Here is a 10,504-nt window from a genome sequence, read left to right as displayed (position 1 = left end):
TGTCGGGGTGAAGTGGAATTACATGTCCAGTCTTTTGGGTGGCCTGATTGTCCATGTTGACCTTCTCAGCTCCGGCAGTGGTGCGGCGGACACGGTCGTCTTCAGTGGGGGTATATCCAGGAGCACGGTGGTCTGAGCCTTTGCCCGTGTTGGAGCAGGGGGGGGGTATCCGGGGTGACTAGGGTGATTGGTGCCGGTGCCAGCGCCGGCGGGGGGGGGGGGGGGGGGGGTGGGAGGGTGCACTAGGAGGGGGGCGCTGTCGGTGTCGGCAGCCGGTGCGGGGAGGGGAGCGTCGGTAGAGGGGGGGGGGGCGCCAGTGGGAGAGCCAGCGGGTGCAAGGTCTCGCAGGGAAACTGTGTCTTGCCTTCCGTCGAGTTGCTTGGCGTAGGCGTATTGAGGGTTCGCATGCAGCAGCTGGACCCTCTCGACTAGTGGGTCTGTCTTATGACTCCTCACGTGCCTCCGGAGTAGAACCGGTCCTGGAGTCGTCAGCCAACGTGGAACCGAGACCCCAGAGGTGGACTTCCTGGGGAAGATGAACAAGCGATTGTGAGGGGTCTCGTTCGTGGCCATACAGAAAAGCGACCTACTGGAATGTAGGGCATCGGGTTGGACCTCCTGCCAGCGGGTGGTTGGGTGACTTCTTGACTGTAGGGCTAGAAGGACAGCCTTCCAAACTGTCGCGTTCTCCCTCTCCACCTGCCCGTTTCCCCGTGGGTTATAGCTGGTTGGTCTGCTCGAGGCGATGCCCTTGTTGAGCAGATACTGACGCAGCTCATCGCTCATGAACGATGTACCCCGGTCGCTGTGGATATAAGCGGGGAAACCAAACAGCGTGAAGATGCTGTGCAGTGCCTTGATTACGGAGGCCGCGGTCATATCGGGGCAGGGGACAGCGAATGGGAAGCGGGAGAATTTGTCGATGACAGTGAGGAAATAGATATTGCGGTTGGTGGACGGGAGGGGCCCTTTGAAGTCCACGCATAGTCGTTCAAAGGGCCCAGAGGCTTTCACCAGGCGAGCCTTGTCTGGTCGGTAGAAGTGCGGTTTGCACTCCGCACAGAACTGGCAAGTCTTGGTCATGACCTTGACGTCCTTGGTGGAGTAAGGTAGATTGCGGGACTTGATGAAATGATCAGGCCGGGTGACTCCCGGGTGGCAGAGGTCATCGTGGCTGGCCCGCAGACGGTCTTTCTGCGCGTTGGCGCACGTGCCGCAGGACAGGGCATCTGGGGACTCATTGAGCTTCCCCGGACGATATGTAATATCGTACGCATAGATAGAGAGTTCGATCCTCCACCTCAAAATTTTATCATTTTTTATTTTGCCCCGTTGTGCATTATCAAACATGAAGACTACCGACCGTTGGCTGGTGGCGAGGGCGAACCTCCTACTGGCTAGGTAATGCCTCCGGTGCCGCACGGCCTCCACAATGGCTTGTGCCTCCTTCTCGAATGCAGAGTGCCGAATTTCCGAAGCGGTGAGGGTTCGGAAGAAAAAGGCTACTGGCCTGCCTGCCTGGTTGAGGGTAGCAGCCAGGGCGACGTCTGATTCATCGCTTTCTACCTGGAAGGGGATAGTTTCGTCCACCGTGCGCATGGCAGCCTTGATGATATCGGCCTTGATACGACTGAAGGCCGACCGGGCCTCAGCCGTCAGAGGAAAAACTGCGGTCTTAATGAGTGGTTGCGCTTTGTCCGCATATCTGGGGACCCACTGGGCGTAATAGGAAAAGAGCCCCAAGTACCATTTGAGTGCCTTGAGGCTACGGGGATGGGGACCCGTTTTCCACGAGGTAGCCGAGGATGGCTAGTCGGGTTGTGTGGAAAACGCATTTCTCTTTGTTGTATGTCAGATTGAGGGCCCGGGCGGACTGGAGGAACTTTTTCAGGTTTGCATCGTGATCCAGCTGGTTAATAGCCACAGATGGTGACATTGTCCATGTACGGGTACGTATGTAGCCCATAACCCGTACTGGTCCACCATTTGGTCCATCGCCCTTTGAAAAACGGAGACCCCATTTGTGACGCCAAAAGGGACCCTGAGGAAGTGAAAAAGCCGACCGGCTGCTTCGAAGGCCGTGTAGGGGCGGTCCTCCGGGCGGATAGGGAGCTGATGATAGGCGGATTTTAGGTCAACCGTGGAGAATACCAGGTACTGAGCGATCTGGTAACCATTTCTGCTATGCAGGGAAGGGGGTACGCATCGAGTTGTGTAAAACGGTTTATGGTCTGACTATTGTCCACCACCATTCGTTTCTTTTCCCCAGACCGGACTACTAACACTTGTACTTGTACAGGGTCTGTTGCTAGCCTCTGTGGCTCCTTCTTTCAGTAACCACTGAACCTCTGACTTGATAAAAGCCATATCTTGGGCACTGTACCGCCGACTCCTGGTGGCGACGGGCTTACAGTCGGGGGTGAGGTTCGCAAAGAGGGAGGTGGTGCAACTTTGAGTGTTGCCAGGCTGCATACTGTGAGTGGGGACAGGGTTCCGCCGAACTTCAGTGTCAGGCTTCGGTGGCTACACTGAAAGTCCAGACATAGCAGCAGGGGGGCGCAGAGGTGAGGGAGGATATAAAGTTTGAAACGGGCGTATTCGGCGCTCTGGATTGCGAGGTTTGCGACACAATACCCCGTGATTTGGACCGAGTGGGACCCGGACGCGAGGGCGATAGTTTGGGAGGCGGGATAGGTGCGCAAGGAGCAGCGCCTTACCATTTCTGGGTGAATAAAGCTCTCCGTGCTCCCGGAGTCAAAAAGGCAGGGGGTGTCGCGCCCGTTGATTTGGACCTGCATCATGGAGTTCCGTAGCTTTGGCCGTGATTGATCGAGAGTGATCGCTCCCAGTTGCGGGTAGTCGGAGTCCTCAGTTGAGTCGGACTCACAAAATGGCGGCCCGGAGTCACAAAATGGCCACCGCCGTCAGTTGCACGTGTCGGATTTTGAAGATGGCCGCTGCCAAGATGGCCACCCCCATGACTCGCACGAGGCCGATGACGCGTCAGAAGGGGGCATGTCCGGCTGGTGCACAGCCGCGTTGCGGGGCCTGTGGGCCTGGGAGCTCGATTTTTGGGCCCGATGAGACTTTCGTTTCTGGACCTTGGGCCCACCTAGGCAGACCTTTGCGAAGTGCCCCTTCTTTCGGCAGTCGTTGCAGATAGCGGAGCGGGCTGGGCAGCGCTGACATGGGTGCTCGCCTTGCCCACAGAAATAGCACGGTGTGCCCCCGGTGTGAGCGGGTCGCCGCGCAGCGCAGGCCTGTCGCGTGGCCGAGTCTGGAGGGGATCGAGAGGGGCACGCAAGGTCTGCGGAGTACGTGAGGAGATTATGGTGGGCCACTTCCAGAGAGGAGGCGAGCGTTACCGTGCCTTGGAGGTCTTTTGCTCCGTCTTCGAGGAGTCGCTGCCTGATGTATGTGGATCATATACCGTACACGAAAGCATCTCGGATGTGCAAGTTCATATGGACTTCTGCTGTCACCTCTTTGTGGTTGCAGTTCCTTGCGAGCGCGGTGAGTCTTTCCACATACTCGTCCAGCGTTTCCCCGAAGCGCTGCCGGCAGGTCGAGAGCAAATGCCGGGCGTTTACCTTGTTTATTGGCTTAGTGAAGCGCTTCTGCAGGATTTCGACCGCTGCCTCGTACATGGTGGCCTTTTCGATCGCGGAGGAGAGTCTGTGGCCCACCCGGGCATGTAGTAAGCTCAGCTTGCGAGGTCCGTCGACTGGCGAGTCTGAGGAGTTCAGGTAGGCCTCAAAACACCAAAGCCAGTATTTAAAAATTTCAGCGGCCTCCGGCGACCGAGCGTCCAAATTGAGTTTCTCTGGCTTTAGACCACTGTCCATCTTGAAGTAATCTGCTAATTAAATTGAGATACCCTCAATTACAACTTGAGAGAGATGATTGGTAAGACATAGGCTTTAATTAGCACAGAACGAGACAGCTACCAAGAAGTGTGCTCACTGCACACTACCCACTGAACATTGCCTTATATATGGCTCCCTGGGGGGGGTGGAGCTGGAGGCAGAGTCCCCCAGGGTTCCAAACCCAGTCTTAAAGGGATCAGTACATTAAAGGTGCAGTAATCAATCATCACAAAAACTGACTGACGTGCAATAAAACATTATCATCTATATTTTGCCTTATGGCTATGGTTGCTGAGTGTAGTCCTGACAGACTTTGATTAAAATTTTCATCCGAGAGACATGAGTTATAGGTTGACATCAGAATTGTTTGAAAACTGAGAATAAAAAGGCAAAAATGTTTTAAAGAAACACCAAAGGATAAAACCTGAGGGGGAATTTTAACTCTCAAGTGGCTCAACCAGGCGTGACAGTGGGAGGGTCAGCTGATTTTAATATCCATGCTGTAAACATCTATGACTCTATTCCACAATGGAGTCCGTGTTACAAGCCCAGAGTAACTTTCTAAGTTATGTCTTGGGAACAGTGTACAACCTCTTAATGCACAGCTTCTGCTACTGTCCTATTTCCTCCTCCTCTTCATGAAACCAAATGAATGTAGCAAAAGGGAAAGACATCAGTAAGCTGTGAGCTTATTCAGGGTGCAATAAATTATCCAGGGCAGAATACATTTTGAAGTCAAATGGCCGAATTCATCGATCCTGAGACTGGAGTTGACGGCGGGGCAGGATTCGTGGAGTTCCACGACAGCAAAACTGGTGCCGCACGTGGACCGATTCAGTGACGGTTGAGGGGCGAGCACCAGCAGCACGTGAAACGCAATCGATTCCAAAGAGAAATGGTTCCAAATTCGCCGGGTCCATGATTGACAGTCAGGAGGCTGACAAGCTGCAGCTGCATATACACACTTCCCTCCCACACACACCATCCCAGCCAACAAGATGGTAGCAAGATGCGCGGCTTTAAGGTTCACCGACGTGGAACTGGAGACCCTGCTAGATGCCTTGGAGGAGAGGCGGGTGACCCTGTATCCTGGGGTGGGAAGGAGGCTGCCAGCCGCGGCCGTTTGCTGGGCCTGGATGCCAGTGGTAGTGATGGTTAGCGCTGTGGGCAAAACCATCCGGACCAGCCAGCAATGCCAGGAAAAACTGCACGACCTACTCAGGGCAGCCAAGGTGAGTAAGCAGCACTCTCCCCTGGCACCAACCCCCCTCCCAGGGGAAGGCTGCTCATAACGGCGGGAGATGGAGTAGTTTAGAGGGGGACCGCAGGACCTGTGACCCCTCACCACACCAGAACAGAGGGCCCTGGACATTGTCGGCAAGCCCGAAGAAAGGGCCCTCGCCAGGGTGGAGGTCAGCATCGGCAGAGGAAGCGAGATCCCGCTGAGTTGCGGTTCGCCATGGCACATGTGTGAACCCCCACCACCCCCATAACACCCTCCCACCCACTCCCACACATCCACTCCACCACCACCACAACCCCTCGCCCTTCCCCAACACCCCCAGGCCCACAATGAATCAAGCATCTTGTTTTGTGGTCTTGCAGGAGCTGCTGGTGATGGGGCAGGCCCACCCCCAACCCCAGTAACAAAGACTTTATGGTGAAACAGTTGAGGACCAGTGGAGAACTTTCCAAGTGATTTTGCAAAGTGCTCAGCAAAGGTTTATACCAACAAAAAGGAAGGACGGTAAAAAGAGGGAAAATCGACCGTGGATATCTAAGGAAATAAGGGAGAGTATAAAATTGAAGGAAAAAACATACAAGGTAGCAAAGATCAGTGGGAGACTAGAGGACTGGGAAATCTTTAGGGGGCAACAGAAAGCTACTAAAAAAGCTATAAAGAAGAGTAAGATAGATTATGAGAGTAAACTTGCTCAGAATATAAAAACAGATAGTAAAAGTTTCTACAAATATATAAAACAAAAAAGAGTGGGTAAGGTAAATATTGGTCCTTTAGAGGATGAGAAGGGAGATTTAATAATGGGAGATGAGGAAATGGCTGAGGAACTGAACAGGTTTTTTGGGTCGGTCTTCACAGTGGAAGACACAAATAACATGCCAGTGACTGATGGAAATGAGGCTATGACAGGTGAGGACCTTGAGAGGATTGATATCACCAAGGAGGTAGTGATGGGCAAGCTAATGGGGCTAAAGGTAGACAAGTCTCCTGGACCTGATGGAATGCATCCCAGAGTGCTAAAAGAGATGGCTAGGGAAATTGCAAATGCACTAGTGATAATTTACCAAAATTCACTAGACTCTGGGGTGGTCCCGGCGGATTGGAAATTAGCAAACGTGACACCACTGTTTAAAAAAGGAGGTAGGCAGAAAGCGGGTAATTATAGGCCAGTGAGCTTGACTTTGGTAGTAGGGAAGATACTGGAATCTATCATCAAGGAAGAAATAGCGAGGCATCTGGATGGAAATTGTCCCATTGGGCAGACGCAGCATGGGTTCATAAAGGGCAAGTCGTGCCGAACTAATTTAGTGGAATTTTTTGAGGACATTAACAGTGCGGTAGATAACGGGGAGCCAATGGATGTGGTATATCTGGATTTCCAGAAAGCCTTTGACAAGGTGCCACATAAAAGGTTGCTGCATAAGATAAAGATGCATGGCATTAAGGGGAAAGTAGTAGCATGGATAGAGGATTGGTTAATTAATAGAAAGCAAAGAGTGGGGATTAATGGGTGTTCCTCTGGTTGGCAATCAGTAGCTAGTGGTGGGATCAGTGATGGGCCCACAATTGTTCACAATTTACATAGATAATTTGGAGTTGGGGACCAAGGGCAATGTGTCCAAGTTTGCAGACGACACTAAGATGAGTGGTAAAGCAAAAAGTGCAGAGGATACTGGACGTCTGCAGAGGGATTTGGATAGGCTAAGTGAATGGGCTAGGGCCTGGCAGATGGAATACAATGTTGACAAATGTGAGATTATCCATTTTGGTAGGAATAACAGCAAAAGGGATTATTATTTAAATGATAAAATATTAAAACATGCTGCTGTGCAGAGAGACCTGGGTGTGCTAGTGCATGAGTCGCAAAAAGTTGGTTTACAGGTGCAACAGGTGATTAAGAAGGCAAATGGAATGTTGTCCTTCATTGCTAGAGGGATGGAGTTTAGGACTAGGGAGGTTCTGCTGCAATTGTAAAAGGTGTTAGTGAGGCCACACCTGGAGTATTGTGTTCAGTTTTGGTCTCCTTACTTGAGAAAGGACGTACTGGGTGTGCAGAGGAGATTCACTCGGTTAATCCCAGAGCTGAAGGGGTTGGATTACGAGGAGAGGTTGAGTAGACTGGAACTGTACTCGTTGGAATTTAGAAGGATGAGGGGGGGATCTTATAGAAACATATAAAATTATGAAGGGAATAGATAGGATAGATGCGGGCAGGTTGTTTCCACTGGCGGGTGAAAGCAGAACTAGGGGGCATAGCCTCAAAATAAGGGGAAGTAGATTTAGGACTGAGTTTAGAAGGAACTTCTTCACCCAAAGGGTTGTGAATCTATGGAATTCCTTACCCAGTGAAGCGGTAGAGGCTCCTTCATTAAATGTTTTTAAGATAAAGATAGATAGTTTTTTGAAGAATAAAGGGATTAAGGGTTATGGAGTTCGGGCCGGAAAGTTGAGCTAAGTCCACAAAAGATCAGCCATGATCTCATTGACTGGTGGAGCAGGCTCGAGGGGCCAGATGGCCTACTCCTGCTCCTAGCTCTTATGTTCCACCATCCCTGCACCACTAGCCCCATTGAGAATCCAGCATCGTCCCAAAAAACGGGATTGTTGCTGGCCAATCTTCCAGGCCCCTGTTGACAGCGGCATCGCAATTCGTGCCCCATGCCAGCGGGAGGATGCAAGTTGGTCAAAATGATCCACTTGCATCCTGTCCCTGCTGCCAGGGGCCCTTGCCAGCGGTACACTCCGTGGCCCCTGTCCGGCGCCCAACCTGTCAGGGCTACTGTGGCTCTAGCCCCTGGGCAGGCCGAGTGATGCCCCGTTGGCTGGTGGCAGCCGGTTTGCGGGGTATGGCAAAGGGTGGGGTGTGGAGGTGGGGATTGGTGTGTGGGGTGGTGATTTGGATGGTGGGGCCATGGGTGGGGGGGTAAAGTGCAGGAGCTGGGGTGGGGAAGTGGTGAGGTGGGGTCTGGGATATGGGGTGTGGTGAGGTGGGGGCACCCATATGGATGGTGGCACCCTACAGAACCAGGGACCACGGTGGGCGGTCAGTGGTTGCACAGCAATATGGCTGCCTTGCAGTACGCAGCAATGGCAGTCTGTGCCTGGACACTGCTGCAGTCCCATGGGGGGTCACCCCGGCTCCCCAGCCCTTCCACCCCATCATCCCCTCCACCACAGCCAGCCCAGCCAGTGTCAGGACTGGCAGCCCATGGTTGCACCTCTCCGTGTCCTACCTCCTCTCTCTCCTTCATCAGCCACAGTGCCTGTTTTCCAATTTTTTAAAGCACTGGAACTCCCCCCGACGGAGGCAGAGAATCATGGAGGCCACGGAGAATACTGGGGCAAGCTCGCTAATGATGTGCTAACGCTGTTTACTATACATGTGTTCCGGAACGCATTGTCATCGCTGTCGTGGCGCTGGAGAATTGCGATTTGGCATTAACCAGGCGCCCTCCACAAATTTGACGTCATAACCGATTCTCCACCAATCGCCTTTCCTGATTTTAGTGTCCCCTGAGGAAATCTCCCCAAATTCGGATAGCTAACAGGTCCCTTTATGTGCTAGCCCTATTGACCCTCTGAAACAGATTCTGCTCGTTCTTACTGAGTGGGTTCAGGGTAGGGTTTCTGTTCTGGTCCTAAAGACAACATAGGACCCTATTTACCATTCTCCAACCACTTTTGGCAGGGGCTTCTGTTGGGATTGAAATGGGAACGGGCAGTAGCTCTTTCCAATTTTAACTGTGCACCAGTTCCTTAGATCTGGTGTGAGGTAGATGTACAGCTCAGCGTGTAGCTTTGCCTGCAAAAAATTGCAGTTTTACTATTTCTTATTTTAATGTTGATTAGTTTTGTGATGAATTACTTAATACAACTGTAATATTGGTCTGGAATCTCCGCCTCATGATGCCGATGTGCTCGTCAAAAAAATGGGATTGTGTTGGATGATCTTCTGGTCCCCAGTTGGCAGCGGCATCAAGATTTGTGCCCCATGACAGCGGGAGGATGCAAATTAGTCAAAATGATCCACTTTCATCCTATTAATAGGCTGAGCACGATTTTCCAAGCCTGTGTGATTCTCTGATCATCTGGGCCAGGATTCATGTGGGCAAGAATTGGTACAGGTATTTCCCAGCATGGCCCTGGCACAGGGACCTCGTGGTGGGTCAAGGGGGGTAGCTCTTTAAGAGAGTTCCCCCAAAGTCCATTGGACAGTCCCCCTCCCCATCTCACCCACCTGATCTCCCAGCAGATCACCCCCAACAGAAACCCCCATTACAGAGACTCCCAGCAGAAACTCCCTGATTACAGATACCTCCACATAAGAGTGAACCCACCAGGGACCCCACATAAGAGAGACCTCCACCAAAGATCTCCCCATTGCAGAGACCCTCACCAAAGATCTCCCCATTGCAGAGACCCCCACCAAATATCTCCCCATTGCAGAGACCCCTGCCTGGAAGCTAGAGAGACAGAGACAGTGAAAAGAATCACTGCTTACAACTCACCTGTTCAGTATACCTGTTGGCTCCGGGAGAGAAAACAGCAGTTGTAAATTCCCAGAAAGCGAAAACCACAACACCTCGGTTTAAACCCCTTCAGATCTTTGATCAATGGGAAATTGGTTTTACTTGGCTGTGACTGACAATTTGCACACAGTCAGCTGTCTGGATTGTTTAATTTCCCTTCATGCTTGAATGGATCTCAAGTACCCTGCTGTAAAATTTTCTGCAGAGGAAAAGAGGAAGTGAGAGCACTTAACAGCTTAGATGGTGGCCAAGAGCTGTCAATCATACTTGGGCAGGGTGGGGGGCCCTGATAGTGGACTCTCTTAAAGGGCAACCTCTGGTGGGGTTGTGGGAGTGGTTGGGAATGTCACCCTCATACTGTAAGGGAGGGGGGGGGGGGGTGACCCAGCAAATCCTGTGGTGGTGGGAGGTGGAATTGCGATGGTGAGGGGGGTGAAAGGTGGACCTTGCTATCGGTTTGTCTGCTCAAAATGGCGGCCCAATAGTGGGATTCACAAGGGAATACAGGTCCACAGGTCATTGAAAGGGGCAACACAGGTGGAGAAGGTAGTCAAGAAGGCATACGGCATGCTTGCCTTCATTGGCCTGGGGCATTGAGTATAAGAATTAAGTCATGTTGCAGCTGTATAGAACCTTAGTTAGGCCACACTTGGAGTATAGTGTTCAATTCTGGTCGCCACACTACCAGAAGGATGTGGAGGCTTTAGAGAGGGTGCAGAAGAGATTTACCAGAATGTTGCCTGGTATGGAGGGCATTAGCTATGAGGAGCGATTGAATAAACTCGGTTTGTTCTCACTGGAACGAAGGAGGTTGAGGGGAGACCTGATAGAGGTATACAAAATTATGAGGGGCATAGACAGAGTGGATA

Source organism: Scyliorhinus torazame, chromosome 2 (genome assembly GCF_047496885.1).
Source record: "Scyliorhinus torazame isolate Kashiwa2021f chromosome 2, sScyTor2.1, whole genome shotgun sequence".
Taxonomy (NCBI): Eukaryota; Metazoa; Chordata; class Chondrichthyes; order Carcharhiniformes; family Scyliorhinidae; genus Scyliorhinus; species Scyliorhinus torazame.
Note: the sequence above shows the minus strand (reverse complement) of the source record.